The 24,453-nt window shown below is 40.3% G+C and overlaps 1 protein-coding gene across 10 annotated transcripts in view; it reads left to right on the top strand.

Annotated features, from left to right (window-relative positions):
- Positions 1-635: 635 nt before the first annotated feature.
- The window catches only part of ADD1 (adducin 1), an 88,800-nt gene continuing 64,982 nt past the window's right edge, over positions 636-24,453 (top strand). For 3 of the 10 annotated variants that reach the window (XM_065914537.1, XM_065914545.1, XM_065914544.1), the window contains exon 1: positions 638-803. The gene's annotated coding sequence lies outside the window, so the exon portion shown is untranslated. Of the gene's footprint in view, positions 804-2,089; positions 2,143-24,453 lie in introns of all 10 variants that reach the window. The other 7 variants (XM_065914542.1, XM_065914543.1, XM_065914540.1 and 4 more) reach the window with 5 other exon arrangements.

Genomic DNA, 24,453 nt, shown 5'->3' on the forward strand with positions numbered 1-24,453 from the left:
GCTCCGGGCGTCAGGCAGCGGCCGCGCCGACAGAGCCTTATCAGGATCCGCAGGCCTCGCTGTCTTGGCCCCACCCTGGCTGCCAGCCCGGCCCCCGACTCTGGGCGCAGGGGCAGAGTCCGTCCGCTGGAAGGGTGGGCGAGTCGGGCCGGGAGAGGCCTGAGGCCTCAGGCCGAGAAGGGCCTGGAACGGACCCCTTGGAGCGCGCTCTTGCGCGTCCTGCGAACCTGCCCTCCAAGAGCCTGACCAACGACAATGAATGAGGCTTCCAAGAGCCCGATCAACGACAATGAATGAGTGGCCGAGCGGCTTCGGGTGAGCGGGCGCTGCCGGCACGCCGGCCCGACCGGTTTCAGCGACGAGGCATGTGAGTCTGCGAGCGGCCATCCATACGCGCTGGACCCCGCCCGGGCCGCAGGACCCGGAGCTGGGCGGCCGAAGTTCGACTCCTCCAGCAGGCGGCAACCCCGCCCGCTCAGGCCCCGCCCCTCGCCGCCTCGGTCCCGCCCCGCGGCGCCCCGCCCGCGCCCAGCCAATAGCAGCACGGGTTGCTGGGGGGTGCGGCAAGGGCTGGGCCTATGGGGTGGCGCGTTGTTGGGCTGCGGCGCCGCAGGCCGCACCCAGCCTGGGCGTCTGGGGCTGTGAGGAGGGCTGAGGGGGCGGGAGGCCGGGCGGGCCGGGGCTGCGGGCCGGAGTTCGCGCCGCGGACAGGGGGCGGAGCCGGAGCCGGAGTCGCCGGAGCGGACGGGAGGCTGTCGCACTGGGACCCGGAGCCTTCGCGCTGCCCGCCATTCGTCTCTGAGGTGAGGCTGGTGCGCAGCGCGGCGGCGGGCTCGGGGCTGCAGGCCGAGGAGCGGGCCTTCGGCTGCGGCACGGAGGGCGGGGGCCGCCAAGGGAGGGGTCCCCGCCTTTCGGCCGTCGGCCTTGAAGGGCGGAGGCGGGGGGTGCCTATACCCTGCAGACCCTTGGCCCCAGGGCCGGGTCTGTGGAGACGGCTGGACAGCTCGTTGGTGGGCTGGGTGGTGGGCTCCGGGGGTCCCTGTGGAGAAGGAGGGCGCGGGCCGGACGGTGGGTCGGCGCGGTGGTCGCGGCGACCCGGCCCTTGGTTCCGCGGTGCCAAGGGCTCCAGGGTTCGTGCACAGACGCAGAGAGACGGGGGCATCCGGATCCTGTCCCCCGTCTGCGCTTTTTTTCCCCTTTTTTCTTTTTAAAGAAAACGACACCTTCTGCCAAAAGAGAGAAGCCACATATGCCTGCGGACGGTAATAGGTCTGTCCTGCAACTTGATTAGGGAAGGGGCTGTTGCTCATCCTCGCCCCTCTGTTTCCTTTCTTTTTCGTCTCGGGGAGTGTTAGAGGGTCTCTTTGCCTTTTAACCGTTTTTATCTTTGGTCGCGTAATTCATGGTCAGGAGATTTCGTAAGCTTTTGCGTTCGCTTCATGAATTCTTACCTTAAAATAGTATTTTTTTTTTTTTTTTTTTTTTTTTGGTTAACCTGGAGCTGCCAGCAGTGGTATGACCATATGATTTTTTTTTTCTTTTTTTCTTTTCTTTTTTTTTTTTTTTTTGACCATATGATTTTTATGCCTAAGTGACAGAAAGCAATTTGTCATATCCGCACGGGCCGAAAACAGCTGAGCGTTGTATGCAATGCTCGTAAGTTGTTACAGAGGATTTTTTTTTTTTTTCCGGGTGAAAAATTGGTTACATCTTAATGAGGATAGGAAATAAGCTGTTGAAAGGTCCACTCTGTCTTCTTTGCTTAAACACATCAGTGGAAGGCGCCCGGTGAAACTCATCTGGAGTCGACGAGCACCAGAGAGGGGAGGGCACCCCAGGCAAAGATGAATTGTATGAGGGTGGGATTGTACAGTTGGGGTCTTTAGTTAACGGTCAAGTGCCAGCCCACGTGTAAATTACTTATTTAAATCCAGAGTCTTGGTATTCTGATAGTGGGTTACACTAGAATGGTAAAGTTGTTTTTTAAGGAAGTGAATGGTTTTGGCAGTCCCAGCTGCTTTTCAGAGTTTTGATGTGGTTTACAGCAGGACAAATGGTATGATTTGTTTTACTGCTTGTGTGGTTTCAGTTGCAGAGGCTCACTGAAAGACGTGAATCTAAATTCTACCCAGTCTTCAAAAGGTGGGATAGTTTCCTCTCTAAAATATGATTTATACAACTAGCCATTTTCTCCTTTAACTCTTTGATGTTGTCTGATATTGGTAAGGTTTTGTTTGGTATTCAGTTGTTATTGATTTTGGAATAAAAGGTGTTTCTTTAGATGATTATTAGTTTTTAGTTCTTTCAAGTTGTCCTTGTATTGCATCAGTAAATACTGAAGTGCTTTAAAAGATATTAAAAAAAAAAATCAGATATCCAGCCAGTTTAAAATTTTCTTGATTGTCATAATTTTTAACAGTTTGACAGCTAATATAAAAAAGACATTTTTTATTATGTGAAACTTAGAGATTAAATTGAACTTATTTATTTTTACATGTTCAATTCTTCCCACCACGTGTACAGAGACTAGTATAATAAACCTCTCTTTACCCTCATCTAGCTTCAGTAGTTATTTACTCATGGCTAGTTTTGCTTTACCTGTATCCTCATACCCAAGATGTCATATGATTTTAGCTGTTAAATATTTCTGTATGTCTCTTTTCTTGATTTTAACAGTTTGAATCAGGATCCAAATGCATACATTGTGAAATGTTTTAATCTATAGGCTCCTCCTCCATCTTTTGTTGTCGCTTGTAATTTATTTGTTGCTGAAATTGTTGGTTTGTCCTGTGGAATTGCTCACAGTCTGGATTTTATTCTGTTTTGTAGTTTATCTATAAAACAGTATTTTGCTGGATCTTATTCTGCTTTGTAGTTTATCTACAAAACAGTATTTGCTGTAAATGTAATTTAGTTAGAACTAAAGGCATTATCAAATTCAAGTTTTATTTTTAGCAAGAAGACTTCATAGGTTAGTAGGCAGATAAGGATTAGTAGTCTTTTAAATTGAAGTATAGATGATTTATAGTGTTTCAGGTGTATAGCATGTGTATAGATACATATTCTTTTCAACTTCTTTCCATTGTAGTTATTAAAAGATATTGAATATAGTTCCTTGTGCTATGTAGTTGGTACTTTTAAATCTATTTTTTATATAGTAGTGTGTATCTGTTAATCCCAAATCCCCAGTTTATTCTGCTCCCTATTTCCCCTTTGGTAGTCATAAATTTGTTTACTTAGTCTGAGTCTGTTTCTGTTTTGTAAATAAGTTCATTTGTATAATTTTTTAGATTTCACTGAAGAGATATCATATGATGTCTTTCCTTGTCTTGCTGCACTTAGTATGATAATCTTTAGGTCAATCAATGTTGCTGCAAGTAGTCTTTCTTCATGTTTGAATCCCTTGATGCTCAGTGTTTAGAGTCATTCTTTCATTAGGTATTAAAAATGTTGATATTTTAATTATATAACTTCATCATTTATTAGCTGGAATATTTCTGTGAAGAGCAGTTTCCCTTCCTTCATGATTTGGTTACCTTGAATTGTAACTCTCTTAGGAAAGGCAGGATAAATGGTTAATCCTGCTACATTTTATATTAGTTTTCAAAATAATGAGTTGGCATTCTCCACAAGTGCCCAGTGAGTTGTGTATATGCACTTGTGTCATTGTGAACTCATGGATTTAAACGTATTTATATGGTTCAGTTCATCGTAGATCCTTATTGAGACTCAAATTGTTCCATCATTGTGTAATAGAAATCTGTTCAAATTGACTCCTAAATCCTTTAGACACAAGTCTTTGATTGCTCTTTTTTCTGGTATGACAAACCACACCAGGCTCATCTTGTACATTTTTTGTCCCAGCCCTGGAATCATCATTTCTCTAAGGGGCCTTGATTTTTTTTAATGAAAAAATAATATTTAGTAATTAACAGTATGTGCCCTGGAGTTGTTTATTGCTGCTGAGTTGATCATTGTTTCTAGGTCTTTTCAGTGCACACATGGTGGATTACTGACACTTTTAGTTGTAAAGCGAGATGACAGAATTCTGTTTAACCTTTTTAATCTTGCATGTGTCTCTTTTTTCTTATAAGATAAACGTCTTGACTCTAATTACTCATTGTTTTATCCTACACTGTATATCAGTATCAGAAGAATAATATGAACACTAGTACCAACTAATAAAAGGTGTTTAAGAGGTCTTTTTTGTATCCTTATTTGGAATATGTAGTCAAATTATTGAGCTTTAAAGTCGCTTGGAGTAGTTAGTGCATGGTTTTGCTACTACTGGATGTTTAGTGTTCTTTTGTTTTTTATTTTGTTTTTAATGTTTAGGGATTTTTTTTTTTGTTTGTTTGTTTTCCAAATTGAAATATCATGTAAGTTACAGGTATACAGTGTAGTGATAAATAACTTTTAAAGGTTATACTCCATTTATAGTTATTATAAAATACTGGCTAAGGAATTGCTTTTTGTCTTGTTTTGAGGTTCCATGTATAAGTGGGATCATGTGGTATTTGTCTTTCTGTCTGACCTAATTTCATTTATAGTGTTCTCAAGGTTTATGTATATTATAGAAAGTATCAGAATTTTCTTTCTTTTTAAGGCTGAATAACATTCCATTGTATGTGAATACCACACTTTGTTTATTCATTCATCCCTCTGCAAATATTTGGTTTGCTTCCACGTTGCAGCAATTGTGAATACTGCTGCTGTGAACATGAATGTACAAATACCTCCTTGAGACCCTACTTTCGGTTCTTTGCGTTATGTACTCAGGAGTGGAATTGCTGGATCAGATGATAATTCTGTTTAAAAAATTTTGAGTAACCATTGTGCTGTTTTTCACAGTCACTGTACCATTTTATTGATATATTCCCACCAGTAGAACAAAAGGACTCCAGTTTTTTCACATTCTTGGGAACATTTGTTTCTTTTTTTTTTTTTGATAGTAGCCACAGTGGTCCTCATAACACATTAGGATGACTACTGTGGCTACAGGCTACCTCTGTGCCATCAGGGCACTTAACATGTGGCATCTGTGCCAGACTGTAGTATAGACTTACTTCTCATTCCTTTCCGTTGCGTTGTGCTCCTTTATATGGTTGCACCATACTTTATTCAGGAAGATCTGACTGCTTTTTAATGAATGTTCTTGTCCATTAATGGCAACTTTTTTCACTTATACTGTAACGTGGTGAAATTTTACTGATGCATTTAAAGTGATCAGAACGGTAAGAAGTACTTCACATAAATTTAATGTCATACTCTTAAATTCTATTCTGTTGAGAAGACTTCAGCCTTCTCTCTTATGTGGTAGTTAGCCAATACTGATGTTAAAAGATTTCACTTTAACTTTTTTTTTTTGCTTTTTAATATCTGCTATTTCAGTCCCTCAACTGCCTTAATACACTTTGGAGTTGGCTTCAAAAATGTAATTTCTGATATAAAATCATCTAATTCTTAATGACACAATATTAATCCAATTGTAAATATCACAATTTATCTTTTTTTCTGTTATCTCTTTTCTCATGTATTACCGGTCTTCATAATCACTGAACTCTTGAGTATTTAGCCATTAAAGTCTAAAATACTAGACCCGGAGACTTAGTGTGGGAAAACCAGTGCTTATAGCTGTAGTCGTTACTGCTGTCTGGTAACATCAGTTTTGTCAGTTCTACCTTCAGAATACGTCCTGGCTCAGTCCTCTGTCCCATCGCCACTGTTACCGCGTGGGTCCCAGTGGGTGTCACATCTGCCTTGAACTGCCATAGCAGCCTGCAGCTGGTCTCCGCAGGTCTCCACCTGGCCGCCAGAGTGACTTACATACAGTAGAAATTGGGTCATGGTCTGCCTTGCTAAAAGTGCTCAAAGACCAGTAAAGTATTAATAGTTGCCTTTAGGTAACTATGTGGCTGTTGGATAGGGGTGGGAAGAAGCCTTACATTTTACTGGATAACCTCATAAATAAACCTTTCGAGTTTTGATTCATGTAATTGGATTATGTACTCAGAATAAATTAAGTAATTGTACAAACAAATCAATCCAATGACTTCCCTTCATACTTAGAACAAAATCCAAATTTCTTCGTCTTTTTTTTCTGTCTGTGCCCTATGGCTTGTGGGAATGATCCTGACCAAGAATTGAACCTGGACCCCTGGCAGGGAAAGCACTGAGTCCTAACCACTGAGTCAGAGAATTCCCCCAGATTTCTTACGATGATCTCCCAGCTCACTTTCTTCCATTCTTCCACTTGCCCATTTATGCTGCATTTACATGGCCTTCCTAGAACCTGTCTAGCTCTTTTTTTTTTTTTTGACTGAGCTGTGAAGGTGGGGTTACTGTCCACATTGAGTGCATACATTGTGGTTAAATGCCTTTGGACTTTGCTTTGATATCTGTCACTCTCTCTGTTTAAATGACTATTGAAAATAGGGATATGCTTTTAAGTGGCAACACAGGTTTTCTAAATCCAGTTTATAAGCTTAAATTTTTGTCTTTTTAAATACTGTGTGCTAGGCATTGTACTTTTTATGTGCGGGAGCCAAAAAGTTCGTCCAGGTGTTTCCATTAGATGTTACGGAGAAACCGGTATGATTTTTTTTTGCTAGCCCAATATTATCTAATTTAATCCTTAAAACAATTCTATTGAGTGGATACTATTTTCATCTCATCAGATGGAAAAACTAAGAAAGTTTAAGTAATTGCCAGGGTCACACAGAAGGTAGTGGAACTGGGATTCAAATCCAGGATGTCTGACTCCGGAGACGGTGCTCTGCGACAGCAGGCCGTGCCGCCTGTGTTCTCTGCACCTCCTTAGTCCTGTCCCTTCAGTCACGGCTGTAACTGTTGGCCCTGGTCTCCCCGTGAGCGCAGCAGCTGTGCTTCGTTACTGTTTCCTGAGGCTGCTACAATGCCTGGAATAGAGCAGGTCCTTAAGAAATGTTTGTTTCGTTAGTGATCTTCAGTTAATTTTTTAAAAGCTTAGCTGTGAAAAATAAAGTTCATGGCAAATTATTAAAGGCTCATCTGTTCCCTCAAAGCAGAAGTTGACAGACTTTTTGTAAAGAGCCAGATAATATTTTAGGCTTTGAGTGAGTGTTAGTCGCTCAGCCGTGTCCGACTCTCTTCGACCCCATGGACTGGAGCTCCCACCACGCTCCTCTGTCCATGAGATTCTTCAGGCAAGAATACTGGAGTGGGTTGCCATTCCCTTCTCCAGGGGATCTTCCTGATCCAAGGATCAAACCCAGGTCTCTTGCATTGCAAGCAGATTCTTTACCATCTGAGCCGCCAGGTGTTTCCTTAGGCTTTGAGAGCTATATGATCTCTGTTGCAACTAAACTACTCAGCTCTGCTGTTACATGAGAGCAGCCATAGGTGATTCGTAAGTGACATGACTGTCCAATAAAACCTTATTTATGGATGCTGAAATTTGAATTGATTTTCATGTCCATCATTTATTTATGTTGCATATTTTATTTTTTCTAGCCTTTAAAAATCAAACAAAGCTTGTGGCCCTTCTAAAAATAGGCAGTTGGCTGGAGTTGGCTTCAGGTGGGGCATCTTTTGCTGATTTCTGCCCGGAGTTTAAATTTTTTCATTAGACCAAGTTAGACTTCTGCCTTCTGCCCTTACTTGTTTTGTTTGCCAGTGGACTTTCTTTTGTTGCTTCCTGCTTTGGTCTACAGTAAGGAACTGCGGAGGAGAAACACTGTCCTGAGATGCCACATGATACTGGCTGCAGGGCCATCGTTGTGGGCTTTATCCATTATACTAAATGAAATAAAGACTCTCCTTTGTTCAGGAGATCTGCTTTACTTTTCTTTGAGTAGAAGTTTCAGCTTCATTATTCTAGTTCCAACCCAGAATGGATGTTTGTATTTTATGTTTGTCCTTTAGATAATATATTTCAGCTGTGGTTTAATAGTGAGCACTACTTGGAGTTAGAAAGACCTGGTTATACCTGGTTAACTTTCTTCACCAAATAGATCTTTTATTGAGTTTAATTTTGTTTTTTTTTAGTTTAACTTTTATTTTACTTTGGAGCATAGTTGATTTATAGTGTTGTGTTAGTTTCGGTGTACAGGAAAATGATTGTTATACCCTCCTTTTTTCTAGATTCTTTTCCGATATGGGTTAATACAGAATATTGAGCAGAGTTCTCTGTCATACTGTAGGCCCTTGCTGATAATTTTATATATGGTAGTGTGTATATGTTAATCCCAAACTCCAAACTTATCTCCCCCTTTTCCCTTTTGGTAACCGTAAGTTTGTTTTTGAAGTCTGTGAATCTGTTTCTTTTTTGTAAACAAGTTCATTATTATTATCTTTTTAGATTTTGCATATAAGTGATATGTGGTATTTGTCTTTCTGTCTTACTTCGCTTAGTGTGATCATTTCTAGGTCCCTCCGTGTTGCTGCAAATTTTGCTAGATTAATCTTAAGCTGGCATTATACCTGACCCAGAGGAAGAACCCAGGAAATGGCAAAGCTCATTTTCTACCCTCACCTCCATCACTTTCTCCACCTCACATCCTTGGCCACATCACTTCCCTGTTTTGAACTTCAGTTTCCCTGTTTGTACAGTGGGTATTGTTATGCTCGATGTCCGAATCCCCGAGCGGGAAGAGAGAAGGCCTCCAAGACAATGCAACTCGCAGGAAGGGAAGTTTATTACTGACTCGAGCCAGGACTCTCCGCTCGCAACCAGCGCAGTGGTGCGGGTCAGAGAGCCCCGAGCCCAAGCTGTTACACAAATTTATAGGGTGAGAAGCGGACTGGTTACACGTTTGTAAAACAATTTCATTGGTCAAAACTTTGCGCGCGAGGGACTTTCCTGGGGGTTTCCACCCCGTTCCTAATTTCCTAATTGGCAAGCATCGGTCATTGTTAAGCGAAAGCTAATCTTACCAAGTAGGAAGGCCTACTCCTAATCTAAGCTGCGTTACTTCTGCTCGCCTCACAGGTATGATAATGCCCTCCATAGGTACTTCATAGAACTAGTATGATGGTTTGGGACTTCCCTGGTGGTCCAGGGTTATGAGTGCACGATGCAGTACAGGCGACATGAGTTCAGTTCCTGGTCAGGGAGCTAATACTCCACCTGCCGCATAGTGACTGAGCCTGCGTGCTCTGGAGGTGCAAGTGGAGAGCCTGTGTACCACAGCCCAATGCAGCCAATAAATAAAAATAAATATTAAAAAAGAATCGGTATGATGATTAAATTAAAAAGTACTCTGTAAGCGATAGGTGCTGCTTAAGTGTGTTGAGTTATTATCACATATTTAGAATATACTTGAGGGAAAAAACAAGAGAGGAACCATTACTAATGGTGCATTAACTTCTCTTAAATGCACCCCCAGCTGTTAACTTATCTCATGCCTTTTGGATGTGAAAGATTGTACTGAAAAAGCTATGCTATACATATTGTAGCTCCTTTTGCCAAATGAGAGGTTAGTGTTTGAGAAAATGTAATGCTTATAATTCAGAGGTGCCATTGCTATAGAAGCTTACTATATGGAATTGTAAATTTGAGCCCAAAGTCTTGAAACTCAAATCCTTGGGGCTAAAATCTTCTCGTTTTTAGTTTAAAAATGTTGTGTCACTGTCTTCTTGCTTGCATCATTTGCTACAGGTGGTCTGCTGTCACCCTTATATTTGTTCTTCTACATAACATGTCCCTTGTTCTTTGACTGCTTTTAAGATTTTCCTATCACTGGTTTTGCGATTTTATTTTGATGTGCTTTTCTTTCATTTCTTTCTTTATTTAGCTGTACCAGTTCTTAGTTGCGGCATGCAGGATCTTTGGTTGTGGCATGTGGGATCTAGTTCCCTGACTAGGAATTGAACCAGGCCCCCTTACGTTGGGAGCAAGGAACCTTATCCACTGGACCACCAGGGAAGTCCCTTGATATGCTTTTGAATTCAGTGGGTTTTTCTTTTTTTTTTTTTTCATGTTTCTTGTGCTTGGGGTTCATTGAGCAGCTTTCTTGGATCTCGGGGTTTATAGAGCCAAATATATAGATCCAGATTTATAGATCTGTGGGTTTGTTCATCAAACTTGAGAAAATTTTGGGCATTATCTTTTCATGTATATTTTCTTTGTGATGTTGTCTTTGAGAACTCCAGTCCCATTCATGTTGGACTATTTAAAGTTGACCAGCAGCTCAGGGATGCTCTGTTCATTTATTTGATCGTCTTTTTCCTTTGCTTTTTTTTTTCTTTTTATTGCTTTGTCTTAAAATTCACTACTCTCTTGTACAGTGTTTAATCCACCATTAATCTTGTTCAGTGTAAATTTTCATCTTACATGGTGTAGCTTTCATCTTTAGAATTTCAGTTTGTGTCATTTTTATATCTTCCATCTCTCTATTTGAGGTTTTGAACGTATGTAATATAGTTGTACTAACTGTTTTAGTGACCTTGTCCACTAATTTTAACTTTACTTTCACTTTTCGGTTGGTTTGATTGATTTATATCTCCAATATGGATCTTGTTTTTCTGCTTCTTTGCTTGTTGGGTAATTTTTTATTGGATTCCAGACATTGTAAATTTTACATTGTTGGGTTCTGAATTATTATTTCTTCCTACAAACATTCTTAAGCCTTGTTTGCTCTGTTTTGTTAGCAGTAGGACTTTAACATTTTTACTATGTTGTAGATGGTAAAATTTTTACTGTGTTGTAGATGGTGAATGGCAACATTTTCTTTTAGATAAACTACTAGCCTCCTGTGGAGAAGGAAATGGCAGCTCACTCCAGTGTTCTTGCCTGGAAAATCCCATGGATGGAGTAGCCTGGCAGGCTACAGTCCATGGGGTTGCAGAGAGTCTGGCACGACTGAGTGACTTCATCTAGCCTCCTTGAGAATGGAAGGTGACTGACACAACAGTAACAGCAACACTTTATCTGCTTTACCTGTGAATCTGATAAATCATTTTGTTTCTATTTTCCCCTGTGCTTTGGCAAGTTATTTTGGTGAGTAGAGGGCTGTCCTTTTTTGATTTCCTTTAGTCTGAGGCTTTGAAAGCTGAGTCTGAGAGTTGGTTCAGTAGCAGATTAAGTATGCCGACACCTGCTCGGTTTGTTCAGGGCTCACTAGCTGTCACATGACTCTTTCAAATATTTAAAATATTTAGGAACTTTGACATAGCATAATATTAAACTTTAACAGAGCTGTTTAATAGTTCATGCTTGTTCTGACCTTCTACATGCAGGAGGCTTGAGTTGGAAGGAGTGAAGGGAAGCAGGTTTAATTTCGTTTCCCTTTGAGCTTTATTCCAGAAGTACCTTTTAAAACAATTGTTGTGCCTAATGTGTAACATTGTTTTTGATATCTGTTAGCTTAAAAGTATTGAGCAAATTTTGATATGATTTTATATTAATTTAAAATATACATAAGAAAAAAATAGCATTTTTCCTACATGGGAAAAAAGAGCATTTTTAAATGCATTAGGAGTGAAGTCTGGGGGACACTTAAATTTTAACTGAACAGTATCTTGAAAACCTACTCTGCCAGGATAAAGTGACAACAGCAAGTTTTAAAATGTTATTTTGCAAGAATGTTTTGCTTTCTGTAACTTTCATTAACTTGGAGTCCCATTTCTTCACATACCGTTATTGAGCACCTGTTTTGTGCTGGGGACTGCTCTCGGCACGGTGAACAGAGCAGGGGATAAGGTGCATGTCCCTCTCTTGGGAGCTTCCGTTCTCGAGTGAGAGATGAAGTAATGAAGCTAGACTGTCGGTAGCAGTAACTGCTGTGAAGAGCACAGAAGCAGAAAAGGGGGCGGAGAATGAGGGCAGCAGGGTCAGTGGTAGATGTGGGGGTGAGGGAGGCTTCTCTGAGGAGGTGACATTTGATTAGCGATGGAATCTGTGTGCATCTGGGGGAGAGCGTTTGGGCAGTGGAGACCCATCTTACTGTCTGTGGTTTCTTGTTGCCTGTTGGTGGGGGCAGGTAATGTAGGCTAGACATCTGAGAAAAGAAAACCCTTATGGGCTGTGAACTCGACGAGGAAGCAGAGCAGGTGCTGTTTGCCAGTGTCCCTATACCTGCCTAGTGCCTGGCACTGGGTAGTGCAGATAGGAAATGAATTTTTTTTTTGGTGGAGCCCATCTACTAATGACAATATTAGTAGTGGTTGTATCATTATTAAGTGATTATTAAGTTATAGTAATAGCCGCAGGTAATTTTTATTGTGCACTCTGTGGGGAGTATTGTACCATTTTGCAGATGAGGAAGCCATGAGGCAAGTTAAGAAACTTGCCCAAAAGTACACAGCTGGAGTGGTGGTGTGTACATACCTCCTTTAAAAGATAAATTGTTAAAAGTGTTATACATAACAACACTGATTTTGTTCCTTTTAATACATCTTGGCAAATGCTCAATAGCAGCACACAAATCTATATCATTCTCTTTAATAGTCTCAGGCTTTTTCTTTTACCTGTATAATTTTTTTAATCACTGCTATATTGATAGGTATTTGTTTCCAGATTTTTACTGTTATAAGCTTTTTAAGGTTAGTATTCCTTGTCTTTGGGCACTGTGAAGTATATCTGTAGATATTGACTCAGAAGTGAAATTACTCGGTCCAAGGATAGTTTGCATGTTGTTGTTCAGTCACCCAGTCGTGTCTGACTCTTTGCCACCCCAAGAACTATAGCATGTGAGTCCTCTGCCCCTTACCATCTCCCGAAGTTTGCCCAAGTTCATGTGCATTGCATTGATGATGCCATTCAGCCGTCTCATTCTCTGACGCACTCTTCTCCTCCTGCTCTCAATCTTTCCCAGCATTAGGGACTTCTCCAGTGAGTCAGCTGTTCTTATCAGATGACCAAAATACTGGAGCTTCATCTTCAGCATCAGTCTTCCCGCGAGTATTCAGGGTTGATTTCCCTTAGAATTGACTGGTTTAATCTCTTTGCTGTCCAAGAGACTCCCTTTAATTTGCATAGCTGTCTCCAAATTACCCTTCTGAGGAGCTGTACCAGTTTGTACACCCACCAACTGCATGTATTCCCCACATAAGAAAGTGTGTATGTGTAACATAGAGGTGATCATGGTACCTGTCTTACAGTTATTATGAGGTTTAAGCTGGATTTAGAAAAGGCAGAGGAACTAGAGATCAAATTGCCAACATCCTTTGGGTCATAGAAAAAGCAAGAGAACTCCAGAAAAACATCCACTTTATTGATTACACCAAAGCCTTTGACTGTAGATCACAAGAAACTGTGAAAAGTTTTTAAAGAGATGGGAATACCAAACCACCTTACCTGCCTCCTGAAAAATCTGTATGCAGGTCAAGAAGCAACAGTTAGAAGTGGACATGGAACAGTAGACTGGTTCAAAATTGGGAAAGGAGTGTGTCAAGGCTGTGTATTGTCACCCTGTTTATTTAACTTAAGTGCAGAGTATATCTTGAGAAACACTGGGCTGGGTGAAGCACAGGTTGGAATCAGGATTTCAGGGAGAAATATCAATAACCTCAGATACGCAGATGACAACACCCTTATGGCAGAAAGTGAAGAAGAACTAAAGAGCCTCTTATTGGAAGTGAAAGAGGAGAGTGAAAAAGCTGGCTTAAAGCTCAAAATTCAGAAAACATAAGATCATGGCATTCGGTCCCATCACTTCATGGCAAATAGATGGGGAAACAGTGGCTGACTTTATTCTTTTGGGCTCCAAAATCACTGCAGATGGTGATTGCAGCCATGAAATTAAAAGACACTTACTCCTTGGAAGGAAAGTTATGACCAACCTAGACAGCATATTGAAAAGCAGAGACATTACTTTGCCAACAAAGGTCCCTCTGGTCAAGGCTATGGTTTTTCCAGTGGTCATGTGTGGATGTGAGAGTTGGACTATAAAGAAAGCTGAGTGCTGAAGAATTGATGCTTTTGACTGTGGTGTTGGAGAAGACTCTTGAGAGTCCCTTGGACTTCGAGGAGATCCAGCCAGTCCATCCTAATGGAGATCAGTCCTGGATGTTCATTGGAAGGACTGATGTTGAAGCTGAAACTGCAATACTTTGGCCACCTGATGCAAAGAGCTGACTCATTTGAAAAGACCCTGATGTTGGGAGGGATTGAGGGGAGGAGGAGAAGGGGATGACAGAGGATGAGATGGTTGGATGGCATCACCGACTCAATGGACATGGGTTTGGGTGGACTCTGGGAGTTGGTGATGGACAGGGAGGCCTGGCATGCTGTGTTTCATGGGATGGCAAAGAGTCAGACATGACTGAGCAACTGAACTGAACTGAACTTACGGCAGAAAGTGAAGAGAAACTAAAGAGTCTCTTCATGAAAGTGAAAGAGGAGAGTGAAAAAGCTGACTTAAAACTCTACATTCAGAAAACTAAGATCTTGGCATCTGGCATGGCATCCGGTCCCATCACTCCATGACAAATAGATGGAGAAACAATGGAAACAGTGAGAGACTTTATTTTTTTGGGTTTCAAAATCACTGCCGATGGTGACTGCAGCCATGAAATTAAAAGATGCTTGCTCCTTGGAAAAAAGCTATGACCAGCCTAGACAGCATATTGAAAAGCAGAGACATTACTTTGCTGACAAAGATCTGTCTATTCAAAGCGATGGTTTTTCCAGTGGTCATGTGTGGATGTGAGAGTTGGACCATGAAAGAAAGCTGAGCACTGAAGAATGGATGCTTTTGAACTGTGGTGTTGGAGAAGACTCTTGCAAGTCCCTTGGACTGGAAGGAGATCCAGACAGTCCATCCTAAAGGAGATCAGTCCTGACTGTTCATTGGAAGGACTGATGCTGAAGCTGAAACTCCAATACTTTGGCCACCCGATGTGAAGAACTGACTCATTGGAAAAGTCCCTGATGCTCGGAAAGATTGAAGGTTGGAGCAGAAGGAGACAAGAGAGGATGAGATGGTTGGATGGCATCACTGAGTTGATGGACATGAGTTTGAGGAAACTCCAGGAGTTGGTGATGGACAGGGAAGCCTGGCATGCTGCAGTCCATGGGGTCACAAAGAGCTGGACATGACTGAGTGACTAAATTGAACTGATGAGGTTTCAATGAATTAAATGCTACCTAGTAAGTGGCTGTTATATATTACTAATATAATTATTAACCATATTTCTGAACTTTATTACCAAAAATATTATAAGCCTAGAAACTGTTTCAGGAGGTTGGAAAAGGGGTTTATATAATTAACCATAGAAATATATGCCCCCAAATGCTGTCCCCTTTTCAGCTCTGCACCAAGGCCTTGGGAGCTCCAGGGGCCTGTGGGCCTGAGGTTGGGATCAGTCCCACAGGCACGTGCAGATAACACTGGGGTGCCCTCAGGGGCCAGGTGCAGTAGAAGCTGGCAACCTTTTCTGTGTCCATAGGAGGAGGAGGCTGTCCTCTGCGAGGCCCTTTAGAACATCCTGCCTCTGACACTTGTTCTCCCTTTCTCTTAATCTGGTAAGGCTTAATTTAAATTTGCCTCGTGGTTTGACTTAGCAGGAATGATTCAGGGAGCGCCTCACCTGAGAAGCAGGTTTTCTCATCTGCATGCTGTTGCTTGACGTTTCTTGTGGAAGAGACCAGCAGTGTGGTGCTGAGGAGGTCATAGCTCTTCAGTCAGGAGGTGTGAGTTTATTGCAGGGTCCCTGAGTGTTACCCAGTACTGCATGATGAAGTCACGTGACTGCGCCTAGCCTCAGTTTTTTCTGTCACATGTTGTGAGAACTCTTTGAAAATGCAAATGCTGAATGAAAAAGCATTCACACAAAAATTGGTGCATGAATCTTCATAGCAGTATTATTATTAATAGCTGAAACATGGAAACAAACCCAGTAATAGAGAATGAAATACTGATGCATGCTAAGTATGGCTGAACTTAGAAACGTTATGCTAAATGAAAGAAGCCAGGGAAAGAGGTGGTGGTGGAGGGGAGGAATAGGAATGGCGAGTGACTGCCAATGTGTGTGGGGCTTCTTCAGTGTTGAAAATGTCATAAAATTAGATTGTGATGACGGTTGTATGTGTCTGTGAATATACTAAAACCCACTGAACTGTACACTTTAAGTTGGTGAATTGTATGATATGCGAATACATACCAGTAAAGCTGCAAAATGTGAATACTGCATTAGGCATTTTTATTCTCACTGAAGTAACTAAATTGTCAACTGTTAGTACAGTGCTGAGTGTTAGGGGTATGGCATCTGGATGCATTTTTGACACTTAAAATTTGCCCTGATCAAGTTGATGAAATTCTCTGAACTCATTTTTTTCTCCTGTTGAAACAGAAGTAGTGATCATAACAGTCTTGTCTACCTGGAGTTGCTCTGGGGCCACAGCAGGGCTTGTGAATGCATGTGGTGTGTAGGTATGCTGTCAGCGTGCATTTCCTTCCCTTTTCTCTTCCATTGTACGGACCAGGGAGAAGCAGGTGTTAGGAGGGAAAGGCACAGAAAAGCAATACAGAGCCCTGGTTACTAGCTACTAGTTCTTTTTGTTTTTTAAGTAAATTTCTGTGCAGAGATAATTTTGTTTGTTATAGCTGTAAGCTTTTGCAGTTTAGCCTGAACTTTGTGGTTAAGCCATCCTTTCCAAGATTTAAGAATATTTCAGTTAAGAGCAGCCTTGTTCCCAGGTGATACCATTAATCAGGTTATTTTTGTACAGAACTTCAGTCAAGAAGGGAGCATAGAAATGATGCTGGGTCTCACAGAATGAACTCCCTTTAGGACTGAGTGTCTACTTCCATAGGAGAGATGTGAAGATAGTTGCCCATTGTTGGGGAGCTGGGTGACCCTGTCATCCACATGCTGTCTTAAGTTTATTCTGAGAGTTGTCCCCAGGAACCGAAACACTGTGTGCTTTGACAGCATCACCACCAGGAATGTCCCTTACCTAGAACAGCTGGAATACTGAATGTGCTCCGCTTCGGCCTGGGGTGTTTGATATTTTGGATAATAAGGAGTTTCTTCAGGGAAACATTTCCGGCTTTTTGTCAGACAGCAGTAGTATGAATTTTGTTTGTCTCTAGTTTGTAATGATAGTAGTCACATTTAGCAGACTATTAATTCATGGAACTTTTAAAAAGGCCTTTAGTGAGCCAGGCATCGCACTAGGTGGGCACTGGGCGCCAAACACAGCAGGCACAGAGGGCTTCTTAAGGGCTCCTCAGACCAGAGAGTGCGGGAGCCCATGAGGACGAGGACACGGGGGCTCCTGCTCGGGGCTTCTCTGCAGGGACAGGAGCGCTCTCCAGATCACTGAAATGTTTCGTGTCGCTCACTCACAGTTATTTTTATTATTTCTACTTTATAAAAATCAAGCTAGCAGTTTTTTTTTTTTCAAGCTAGCAGTTTTAAAGTATGTTTTACTTTTTCTTGGTGGATTATTTCCATTTTGATGTCTTCATAATGCACTAGGGTGAAGTAGAATCCTCAGGAAAATAGTGTACAGTTTGCTGACTACAGCTATGGAAGGTTGCCAGTACCTTTTTAAAATGAGTTATTTGTATGTTATTTCAGCTCTTGACCCCAGATTTTATTGTGCTGTGAGAACAGCCATGATGTCATCTTTATTCTCAGTAAAAATCAAGACTGAATGAGAGTTGCAAGGATACATGAGTTACATCGTATGTGATGTATGTTTTTTCCCCTGAAGGAGCATATGGATTGTGCTTTTATTTTTTATTTGTTGGCCACATCTGATGACTTGCAGTGTCTTAGTTCCCTGACTAGGGATTGAACCTGGGCCCCAGCAGTTAAAGCATCGGGTCCTAACCACTGGACGGGCAGCGAATTTGGTTCGTGCTTTTAAATTCAGATAAGCAGAACTTTTGTAGCTATATAATCAAAACTATAATCTAACTTTCAGAGTAGTTTCAAGGATTAGAAATTATATAAAGCATAGTTTGATTGCTAAGTGGATTGGACTTTACTCTTTTTCTAACTTCTTAGCTGTTGATCGCATACTTGTTTTTAATAGAAGTGTTGAGGGCTGTCCATTTCTGTGGAGACTCTGAAGGCTATACCTTTGTCTAGAAGTAGGTCTTTAGTAAACCCAGCAGTTTCAAAGTATAATATTTTTATTATGTGTGTTCAAATTTCATTATGATTTCTTCTTTGACCTGACATTATTTAAAAGTGTGCTTTTAAATTTCCAAATACATGTTTTAAAAAATTGTTATCAACTTGTTTTAATTACATTGTGATCAGAGTAATGTTTTGTGTGTACCAATTCTCTGGAGTTTGTTGAGGTTTTATTTCCGTCCAGATGTGAGGTGATTGTTTAATAAACATTCATAGTGTTCTAGAGAAGAATTTTTTTAAGAATGTCATTTTCAAAATATTTGTTTATTTATTTTGACCCTGCTGTGATGCTCGTGGATCTCAGTTCCCCCACTCAGTTCTGGCACTGCAGTGAAAATGCTGAATTCTAACCACTGGACCACCAGAGGACTCCCATGAAATGTAATTGTTTTGGAAAGCAGGGAGCTGCAAGGTTCTGTATACTTCTGTTGATCTTTTGATTACATTGTTCTTTTTTTCTGTTTACTGTTTGCTGACTTTTTTTTTTTTTTTTTTTTACTGTTTTGCCTGTTAATAATTGGCTAATGATTTGGTGTTAATCTCTACATTATGGGTTAAACTACCCATTATGATGGTGCATGCATGAGTGCTCAGTCAGTTCAGTCATGTTCAACTCTTTGTGACCCTGTGGACTATAGCCCGCCAGGCTTCTTTGTCCATGAGATTCTCTAGGTAAGAATACTAGAATTCCCTCCTCCAGGGGTTCTTCCCCAACCCAGGGATCGAACCCATGTCTCCTGCATTACAGGCAGATTCTTTTCCCACTGAGCCACCTGGGAAGCCCACCATTATGATGGTAGATTTTCAGTTTCTGAGTTTTTACTGTTTTTCCTTTATATGTGTTGACACCATTTTATTAGGCATATATATATGAATATTTTATTGTTAAGTTGAAATTTTTTTTATCACTTTTTAGAATGGTGTTATCATTCTAATGAAATGATTTTCTTTTCCATGATCTTTATTATCTCAACATTAATATAGATATTCCAGCTTTCTTTTGGTTATTGTTTGCTTGGTATGCATATTTTCATCCATTTACTTTTCAAACTTTTTATGTTCTGTTCTTATGTTTTATGATTATATTAGTTGTTTTTTTTGTGTGGCTGCTTTAACAGATTACCACAAACTTGGTGCTTTAAAACAAGAGAAGTTTTCTCTCACAGTTCTGGAAGCCAGAAATCCAAAACCAGTATCACCAAGGCAAAGTCTCCGTGTTGATGGGCACGTACTTCTTCTCAGGTTGTAGAGGGGTTTGTTCCTTGACTCTGATGGCTACCAGCACTCTGGCTGTCTCTGCGTCACTCCATTCTCTGAGGCCCTGGTCAGATGGCCCCCTTCTCTCGTCTTTGTAGCCAGCATCTCCATCTGCCTCCTTTTTGTAAGGATGCTGGCGATTGCATTTAGGGTCCATCCAGGTAATCCAGGGTAAATTTCACCATTCTCGATACCTTAATTACATTTCCAGAATCTTTGCAACGTTAAAGTAAGGTTATCAGTAACAGGGATTAGGACTGATTTCTCTGGGGATCGTCACCAAACCTACCACAGTGGGTATTATATCTGTCTTTTAACTGGTATAATAACATTTCCATTTATTGTGATTCTGATAGATTTGTACTTTTTCTGTCATCTAACAATTTGTCTTCTATTTGTAATCCGCCCCCCCCCCCCCCCCCCATTCTTGCCTTTTTGAACAACCAGGTTGTTTGGCTTGTTTTTCATTATGTATTCTCCTTGTCTGGTTTGGAAGTTACATAATCTATTATGTTCTTTTCATGGTTGTCCTTGGAATTTTGCCATGCATATTTAACAAAGTGAAATTAGTTTCATATTCCACTATCAAAGACATTAAAATACTTTAATTCCAATTAAATCCAGTGATCAAGTTACTTGCTACTTTGTTCAGTATTTAGTCTAGCCTTTTTTTTTAAACTCCTAGATTGGACAGCATCATCATTATATTTTTCAAAAACATTTTTAGATTCGCTTTCACATTTAAGAGTTTCTTTACTCATGATGCTTACTGCTTTTCTGATTTTTACCCTGGGATTATTTTTTCTTCATTCTCCAGTCAAGAATACTGGAGTGGGTTGACATTGCCTTCAGGGGATCTTCCTGACCCAGGGGCCGAACCCAGGTCTCTTGCGTTGCAGGTGGACTCGTTTACCATCTGAGCCACCAGGGAATCCTTTTTCTTCATTAGAAACTCCTTTACTGTAGGTTTGTAGGTAGTAACTCTGTTTTTGTTTATCTGGAATGACATTATCTCATAGGCATTCTCCTAAAACAGTTTTGCTTGATACAGAGATCTAGATTGACAGTTACTTCCCTTGCAGTAGGTTCTCTACTTTTGTTGTTTCTGTTACAAGTTTGCCGATTGTCTGATTGTTATTCCTAGGTAGCTGATGTCTTTTTTATCCCCTTTGTCTGCTAGTTGAAAAAACTTTTTTCCTTAGCTATTCTGCAGAATGATTACAATATTTATGAGGCAGATATTTACTTTGCTTGACATTTGTGGATTCATGTCTTTCAGTTATGTAGAATTGTCAGCCATTCCCTCTACATTTTCTTATTCTGTCTTCTGTCATAATTTGCATCTCCTTGTCCCTCTGTGCTTGTTCTCTGGTTAATTTCTTTTCAAATCTGTCTTTTAATTCACTGATTGCTGTTTGTAGGAAATTAATTGTTTTAATTCATTGTTGATTAAACTTTTTTTCTAAATTATTTCATTTCTAAAAGTTGTTTGGTTTCTTTTTCAGCTCTTCTTGCTTATTTTAGATAATCCCTGGGGATTGTCATATTTATGATTAATTTATTTTTAAGCACTCTTCATACATAGTTATTCTCTGTCTTGTTTGATAATTCTAGTATCTGAAGTCTTTGAGGGCCTGACCTATAATATATTTATTTCTTCAGCGATTGTTGCTTATGGAGATTGTCTTTGGATTTATTGAATTTTTAACTTGGACCCCATATTTGGTTGATCTTAACCTGTGGGATAACCTGAAGATGTTTTTTCCTGAGATGATTTTGTTTTCTTCCACCGTGACCCACGGTTATTCAGCGTGAGACCATTTCCACCCCCTGATAGAGTCTGTGCATCAGCTACTCCTTTTTTTGCCTCTACCAACTGATATTTTCGTCATTTGACTCTGGTCATGTCACATTCTGTGAGTGATTCCAATTCGGAGTTCTGGTTTCAGTCTCAAGGTTTTGGCTGTTATTGCTATAGTTGTTGTTTTGCCCTTGGAGGTTTTATGTATTTCTTACATGCAAGTAATATTTAGAAAATAACAGTATGGAACATCTTATTTGAGTGGTGGGGACTCTAAAACTTTATTTCTTACTTGAGCTCTCCAAATGGTATTTGTTAGTAATGGGAATAGTGGTTGTGTATTGGTATAAAACTTAGGAAAAGGATATTTAGTATGAGGTGATTCTAAAGTGCACAGTTTAAAGGTCAGTGAAGTTGATTTGTTTTTGCAGGAAAAAGCGAGCTACAGTTTGACCAGCATATGAGACTTGGCTAAAGTCATGTGTTCAGTTTTTTCATCTATAAAATGATCACATGGTTTCTCAAGTTCTCTCTGGTGCTAAAAATGTGTACTTAGAAGGTTTTGTCTCACTGCTCTTTATTTCTGTTATGTTAATTTAATCAGCATTATTTAAAATCTGTGTTTAGAGAATTGTGTTGGGAATTTTGGAAGGTAAAGCATTTAATAGTTCCCTGCTTCAGTAAGCTTGAAATCTAGGAATTGTATTAAAAATTGACAGCACAGAGCAGTGACACATCTGTAAGAGGTAACTCAAAAAGTGGTACTGCTGTGTGTTCCCTCTGCTTGTACTGAGGAAGACAATGCCCATCGTAGAGTGTTCTTCTAGTGTTCTTTTTAAAGAGATTGAGTCTTTAAAAAATATATATATATAACTTTTACTTATTTATTTTTGGCTGTGCTAGGTCTTCGTTGATGCGAGGGCTTTTCTCTAGTTGTGGCGATCAGGGACCAGTCTTTAATTGTGGTGGGTAGGCTTATCTTTGCAGTGGCTCCTCTTGTTGGGGTCTCTTAAGGCACGCAGGCTTCAGTAGTTGTGACACATGGGCTCAGTAGTTGTGATTCCCAGACTCTAGAACCACAGGCTTAGTAGTTGGGGCACATGGCTTAGCTGCTCCACAGATGTGGGATCCTTCTGGACCAGGGATCAAACCAGTGTCTCCTGAATTGGTAAGTGAACTCTTATTACTGAACTACCAAGGAAGCCCTCAATCAGTCTTTAGAGATGCTAATGCTGCTTGTGATAATAATAAAAGAACAACAACAACAGCCATTTATTCTGTTTACTGTGTGCCAAGCACTGTATGAAACATTTGACATAAATTAACTCATTTAATCTTAAGGAAGTAGATAATATTCCCACTGACAGGTGAAGAAGCTGAAGCATAGAATGTGTGTTTGTGTGCTCAGTTGCTTAGTTCTGTCAGGCTCTTTGCAATCCCATGAACTGTAGCCTGCAGACTCCTCTGTCCATGAGATTTTCCAGGCAAGAATATTGGAGTGGGTTGCCATTTCTTAATCCACGGGGTCTTTCCCAGCCAGGGATTGAACCCACCTCTCCTGCGTCTCCTGCATTGGCAGGCGGATTCTTTATCACTGAGCCACCTGGGAAGTTTATAGAGAGATTAAAAATGTGGCTAAGGTTATGCAGACAGAAAATGGCAAACTGGGATCAGAACCCAGGAGGCTTGGCTTTGAGGGTCTCTACTCTAGATATGAATTGAGCACATTTATTAATCAGCATTGAGAGGCTAGCAGAATTTTTATGAAGACCCAAGCCAGATGTTATGTATCAATATTATCTCTCAGATTTTGGAAATATAAACAGAATAGGGTGCATTACAGTTCACTTAAATTTGTTTAGTTGAACGGAGAGTTGGTTGGCTTATCTTTGGCTGCCTCACCCAGAGTTGTTTTTAAAACCACACCCAAGTCTCTTTCAGTAACCTACACCACAGTATTGATTTAGAAATTGAGTTAGAGTGAGAAACCTCACTTCTTTATTTGTGCTCCATGTGTTGATAGAACACAGTAGTTTTAATAGAATGTTTTTAATTAACGTATTTTAACTTTTAGTTGGTTAAACTTAATGTTCTTGAAACTTTTGAAATGAACTTTTTTAGCAACTACTTTCACGTTCTCATCAGATATTAGATAATTTAAATATTTCCTGTTTGTCGGGTACTCACTATGTCAGACATTGTACTAGATAGTTTACACTTATTTTTTCTAATTGTCCCAACAGCCTTGAAACATGATTTGAATATGTTTTATTACAAATGAGGAAACTGAAGTGAAAAAGATGACAGTGAAGATTATGAGGCAGTAGCGGGTGCTGCTGGTGCATAGTTGAAATGTTCACCACTGGGCCTGGTGGGGAGAGAGACACACACACCCCTCAGGCTCCAGGGAGAAGGCAGTGAGGTAACTGGAAAAGAGTCATCACAGTAAATTCCAGATGGATTCAGGACAGATGTTTAAAATTATAGAGACTGTAGAGAAAAAGCAAAACAGTGTTTATCAGAGATAATTCTTAAAACTTTCTTGGATCAGTTTCTCATACATGTGCCAGTGAAGGAATAACTTTCTATTTAAAAGCATAAGAATTCGAAGGAAGAGGTTTGCAGACCACAATATTAAAATGTTAAAATGTTTGCTCATTGAAAAATAAAACTATGGAAGATAATAGTCTGGAAATGTCAAATATGACAAAAGGTCATTGTAAATATACAGTTTAATTCAAATTTGTAGGAATAAATATATCAAGATTTCAATAGATAGGCAGGTAGACAGAGAAATTAATAGGCACTAATGGAAATTTCATATGTAAGTAAACATAAAAAGCATTCATCCTTTCCTGTTAATCAGAGAAATATCAAATAAAGCAGACACTTCCGATCCATCAAATAAGGGAAATTTTTCTGATACCTCTGCTTCCTTTACAGAGTATGTTAGCTAAAAAGGAACTGAAACTTTTTATTTTATCCTAACCCATGTGGAGAGTTACTTATGCTGTAAACTTTCCTTTCCAATTTACACTGTTTCATTTAGCAACTGTTTTTTGAGCTCCCACTCTAGGCAAGGTCCTACAACTAGGGTTTTTTAGAAGGATACCATTTGGGGGGTTATTTATTTTATTTATGCTGTTGCAGTTATTTGTGAGTGCTTTGCATTTTTATTGGCTTGTTAAAATATGCTATTCAGTTCGATCACTCAGTTGTGTCCAACTCTTTGAGACCCCATGGACTGAAGCACACCAGCCTTCCTTGTCCATCACCAACTCCTGGAGTTTGCTCAGACTCCTGTCCATTGAGTCAGTGATGCCATC

This window comes from Muntiacus reevesi, chromosome 22, assembly GCF_963930625.1.
Source record: "Muntiacus reevesi chromosome 22, mMunRee1.1, whole genome shotgun sequence".
NCBI classification, from domain to species: Eukaryota; Metazoa; Chordata; class Mammalia; order Artiodactyla; family Cervidae; genus Muntiacus; species Muntiacus reevesi.